Here is a 6,000-nt window from a genome sequence, read left to right on the forward strand (position 1 = left end):
TAGGTCCACAGAATTTCAATAACACTGGAGGGTGGTCATAAAACAAAAAAAATTAAAACTCTACTTCTAATGAATAATGATCCTTTCCCTCCCACCATGCCCATATTTACTCAGCCACTGAACTATGATGTATTCAAATGCATTATTTATTTTAGGCCTTCAAGCACTCAGATTTAGTGGGCTGCATCATTGGTTTTGCTGGCTGGATGCCAGGATGAGAGCAGGATCAATGCTACGCTTTTACTTCACAAACAAAAAACTGAAGCAGGAGACCTGGGGTTACCCATTCTAGCTTCATTTCCATGGATGATTGATTGAATGCATGGAAGGTCTGGAAACTTCTGGACATTGAAAAGAATGGAGATCTGGTGCAATGGATCTTTTCCAATTTTTACTCTTGGTATCACCTGAAAGCAGACAGTAGTGGCATAGTGACAGCGTACCCATCTGTAAGCCAGAAGCTCTAAGTTCAGGTTCCATTTCAAGCTTTGATGGCCATGAAAGATGTATTCATAATGTGACTAAATAGTTACTCATCAGCCATAAATCCTTTCAATATGCCTCATGTCAGGTAGTAAGAGAAGTCAACCTACTGTAGAATGCTAAAACATCATTGTAATCTGCCAACTATAATGACAGATGAATTCAATAGCAGTGCATGGTCACCAATATCATTTTATAGTAGCGTACCTGAAAATATGGAGAGACAGACACAGAAAAAAACCTTCAAACTAAATGTCATCTGTATAGAGGAGTATTGGAGCCTAGATTGTCCCCTTCATTAACTGTTCATATTTTTCTAACAAAAAATACAAATGTATGTAAGTCACAGAACTTCTCCCTTTGCACTAGTCTTCATTTTTGTCAAAGTTAGTGAGAGGAAACATATGCCACAAGGATTTATTTATAGTGGTTGTTACATCTGAGCAAAAAAGTTGGCACTGCTCATTTCACCTCATGGTAAGCATCTCGCCTGCCAGGTGGATATGGGTTAATGCCAATTATGGATATTATGGGCAAAAAAACTTAATAAGTCTTCAATACTTTCAGCACCACAATAGTAGCAAAATCTTAAAAAATGGTAAATAAGTCATCTTAAAAGTAACAATTACTGATATGTAAGATTTTGGGTCATTCTTACAAAAATGTGCGCACAAATCAATAGTTTAGTTCTGTGTATGAGACAAAAATTGAATGTGCAATGCTTTATCATGTTCTATAAGCTTTGCAGTTAAACAATAAAATAATATTTCCTACCGAAAACATCTATTGAAAAGAAACACTTCCGAGAAGTTTGTGTTATTGATATTTTCTTCAGGGAAAGACCTTGCATTGACATAAATTGTGACATTCAAAATAAACTTGTGTTGTGAACTCTAATGCCAGTCCAACACAGCAGTGGAAAATCATCAAGAGCATCCCAGTGCCAAAGTGTTGCATTCAACACAGGAACATGGATAAAGCCACTCAGCCCTCCTAACCTGTTTCTGTACTCATGAATTATGAATGAACTGCACACCAAATTTCATTTATCTGCCTGTGATACATACTCTAACAATATTTCAAACTGCATTAGATTTATTGAGATATTATTCTACTCCCTGCAGGGAAAAGAGAACTGACTGTTGACATTAACCAATTATACAAGAACATTATACTTCCATTATAGTTTAACACTAAGACTGCTGCTGGCTCCAAGGAATTTGTTCTTCCCTCAGCCAGCCATTATGACAGACTTCAGTGTTAGCAAAACAATATCTTTAACAGTATGGTAATAAATACCATTTGAATATCAGGTTTATAAATATGCTGAGTAAAATGCTTTGTAAATATTTAAATGAAAAGCTTTTAAAACTACTGCTATACTCCTTCAACTCCTCTTCCTTAACTGACCCTCTTCTCACATTTAGTTTAGGCTATTTATACCTACTATTTCTGCAACTTCTCTTTTTGGTATAGAGCATGGGCCTGGTGTTTTAATTCAAATTGCACTCATTCAGTAGAATTGTACCAAAACTGTCAAAACCAGTGAAAAAGATCAGAGAAGTTGTGTGAACTATAATCAATACACATTTGATTTTTATCTTTAAAACCAAAATATTCGAGTAGATTTCCCCACCCACAAAACTGGCCATGCTGCAGGACAAATTAAACAACTTTAGGAATTTCTGCTAATTATTCTAATTTGCAGGCCTTCAATAAATTTTGGTTTAGAAATATTATAATTACTGCATTGGCAAATAACTAATCAAAATTATGTATATTGTACCTTTTAAAAGTGATCTTCATTAATTTAAAACAGTGTTAGTCAGAAGTTTTGGATTAATACTAATTAAAAATACTTATCTTAATCATCCATTTTCAGTCAAGCTAAACAAATGCACCCTGGTAATACTTTTAAACATAATCACAGAATATTTTAAAAGCAAAACTTGAAAAAAAATTCTAAAATATTGTTCAAAGCTACTGCTTCATGCTAATTTTTGATTTTGGGGTTAATATAACTTGGTTAAGTGGAAACCAAAGGAAAAAGCATTTCTCAAAACTTGCACAATTTTGGATGTAATTTGGGAGTGGTTGTCAGTGGGACCCAAAGTGAAAGCTCTCCCCTCCTACACCCACCTTTGCTGGTGCATTTCCTTTTTGGAACAAAAAAGCATTGACAAACATTGGTCTTATGGTTTGCTTGAAGACTGGACCCAAAGTCTATTTTTTCATTCAGGAAGACAGTGCTCAGAGCTTAGGAGTCTCGTTCAGCCACGATTCAGGACCCCTGCCAGCTCTACAACTTATTTTGTTGGTGGCGCAGAAAAGCAAACCAGACTTGAAATAGAATCATTATGTTTCCTACTGTACTATTTGCCTACAAAGTAAAAGGGATAAACTGTCCATTACTGTCAACCACCATTTTGCTTTTAAGTAAATGTTTGCTATATTGCACAAGACCATTGCATCAAAGGTGTCTTAGGCTATGTAATCCCAACTTTACAAGCAAATAACTGCTGTGCTGATGTCTCCAATTACAATTGCTATTGCTATTGAAGCTATTCAAATAATATGAAATCATAATAACTTATCATTAACTACTATCATGCATCTTTTTTCACACACTCGCCCCCCCCCCCCTCCCCGTTTTAGCCCGGAGCATAATGTACGTATCGCCAGAAGTCTGAAAGGGTTAAACGGCTTGGTAATAACGGCTTGCACAATAAATCTATCTGAAGGAACGTTCTTAAGTATATTATCCTGACCCAGACAGGCAAATTGCTGTTCGCTGTACCTAATAAATTCACACAACTATTAAATCAAGCCCAATAAAACCCATCGATGTTGAAATACTGCTGCTACTATGACCGTGGGCCTGTCGGAAAGAGCAATAAGATGATTCTCCCTTAAGTATTTAGACTAAGCACTGCTTTGTCCGTCATACTTAAGCTCTGAGGCGTGTTGAGTGTGGGACTGTGAGCAATGGGGACGCTAGGGGAGAGGGTAGAACAGAATGAGCCCTTCCCAATGAAAAATGACTGGGTAATTCACTCCATCCTATCTGGGAAGGTCTGTAAGTCTACTTGTTGGGACGTGCTTAATGTTTACATGAAACATACAAGGCTTCACTCAGCTCTTTAACGTTGAACCACGCTGCAGAAAGATCTAGTAACTGCCTTTTTGTAAGGTAGCAAAGTCCTGTCATCTGTTGTAAAAATAAGATTCATAACTGCCATTAATTTGACGAATGGAAAAAAAAGGGGAAAGGTCGTGCAGTCCGTTCAAGTTTTTCACGTTAATACACATTAGAATTAGTGCACGGATCTTTTCAATTCCCACTGCAAAGCTAATTTCATTCTCTTTATCCGAACAGATCGCTCAACTGCTTGAAGTAGCTGCATCTCATTACACATCATTGTAAGGCGGAACGTAACCCAATCAAACTGGGCGAGATTTGTGGAACAGCAGAACACCAATTTCCAACAGTTGAAAACAGACTGAAGTATCCCAATGGGTTTTTTTTTATTGTAATCGTCAATCACTTCAATCCACTCAGAACTCTGGGAATGCTTTTTAAAATCCTCATATACCTCTGTCGTTGGCATACTGAAGCGGATTTTAATTCGATGGAATCAAAACAATTCTTAAAATGGTCTTTCTACATGTCCTACCAGCCCGGCAAAACAATGAAGGAGACAGACTGCCTCCTCTCAGAGCCGATGGATATGTTCGAGAGCGATGCAAAAGTTCTCTCCCGTGAGTGCACAGGACGACAAAAGGCTTTAACTCCATCGTCGGTCAGTTCAGCACCATGGACAGGTTCACGCTGGCCCGCACACCGCCCTCCAATTTGAATACAGCCCAGCTTCATCCCGGGAACTATTTCCCTGCCCAGCTCCGAAATTGATTGGTTATTGATGCAGTAAATGTGTCATTAATTAAATAAGAGATTAACAGCCAACATCAACCTTGCTCAAAAAGGTAATCCCGCTGGATTCCATATACTGCAGACTAATGATGGCAATAGCTTTTTTTTTCTAAATCAGCCCACTCTCCAAATTTCCCCTCATCGGCCAAGTAACCGGGCTAAAGGAATCTCTCTTTCCCCAGGAGCTTTTCATTAGAGGCGAACTACCGAATACGGTGCCCGGTTAATTCATTGCTGGGAGGCAACTTCTGCAGTATTTGCAACTTTTGTTTTATTGTGTCAAAGAGGATGACCCCGAGCCTCTGCTTTGTGTAACCGCCCTGCCCCTGAAACGGTCCGTGCGCAATGTTGAATAGTCGGTACCCAACGACGCGTCTGGGGAACTGCAGCCCGCTCCACACGAGCAACTCTAACCGCGGGTACGGGGGGGGGGGGGGGGGGGGGTTTACACTGGGGGAGGGGGATGGGGGAAGAATAGGTGTCCACCATACCTTGAGACAGGGGTTGTAGCTGGAGATTGCGATGCACGGTCATTGTAAATAGCTTCCAGCTCGCTGATCGTGCAGTTTTCACGTTGAGCTTTGCATCTGAAATTCCACAAGCTTGGTCGCTGCTTGCTTTTGAGCAAGCGCCAGTGGGATCGCCCACGGACTGTTGGAACGACCCACGGTCTAAGTCGGCTGGAAAGTATCCATTGATGAAAAGAAGCCGCTCTCCAAGGACCCGTCTAATGCCTTTGCAATTCCTCACCACCAGTGAGCCAAGAGGCGAAACCGAACTGTATTAAAAACCCTACGCAACACGACGCGTCTTTGTAATGAATGTCTTCAGTTCTCATCCGGCTCTCCGAGTGAGTGTTTGAAAAAAAGCCAGGGATTCCGCTAGCTCTGAGCTGCTGATTTCACATCTCAGCAACTCCCGCCCGCCGTCTCCCTGCGCTCACGGGCACCAATCCCTTCAATTTAACACAGCGAAGAGCTTTTCATTTTGCCAGAAGAAATTGGATTTTGCATTGAACAGTGATCGTAATTCCAGAAATCGATCGGCGTTCTGCAGTAACTGTGCTCTATTCGGAATGTTGTTTTCTTTAAAAACAAAACTGTATTCTGATCTTTGGCTCCGCGCGTTCATTTACACTTTCTTTCCATCGAACACTTTGACTAAAATGAAAGGTTGTCCAACAAAAGAAAAACATATTGCGATAATACAATAAAAAAAGCAGCGCCCATCCACACTGTTCCGACTCGCATATTTCAATAGTGCACTGAACTGTGTGGCCAGCTCCCTCACACCAAAGCACTCTTCGGAGAAGGCACCATTTGATATACGAGGCGTTCAGTTTGTACCAGAGGTGCATAGACGCTTTTCCAAATGTCTGCCTGTCAGTATGGATGAAGTCCCTTTTACAGACTACCTGGATTTGGGTACGTTTCAGCTGGCTTGGAAAAGAGCAGTCACTAAATTTATCACCATAGTTACACAATGGAAAATGTTACTCATAATTTAACCAAAAAAAAAGTCAGTGTTTCTCACAAAGGGTGCACGTAGAACAAGGAATAAGATCAAATGCAACACAGAATGGACAC

The 6,000-nt window shown here is 40.1% G+C and overlaps 1 protein-coding gene across 2 annotated transcripts in view; it reads right to left on the reverse strand.

Annotated features, from left to right (window-relative positions):
- Positions 1-5,675, reverse strand: part of LOC140467272 (metabotropic glutamate receptor 4-like) — a 1,248,646-nt gene extending 1,242,971 nt beyond the window's left edge. The window contains exon 1 of one of the 2 annotated variants that reach the window (XM_072563525.1): positions 4,906-5,675. The gene's annotated coding sequence lies outside the window, so the exon portion shown is untranslated. The remainder of the gene's footprint in view (positions 1-4,905) is intronic. The other variant, XM_072563524.1, reaches the window with a different exon arrangement.
- Positions 5,676-6,000: the final 325 nt, after the last annotated feature.

The sequence above is a fragment of the Chiloscyllium punctatum genome, chromosome 45 (genome assembly GCF_047496795.1).
Source record: "Chiloscyllium punctatum isolate Juve2018m chromosome 45, sChiPun1.3, whole genome shotgun sequence".
Classification (NCBI taxonomy): Eukaryota; Metazoa; Chordata; class Chondrichthyes; order Orectolobiformes; family Hemiscylliidae; genus Chiloscyllium; species Chiloscyllium punctatum.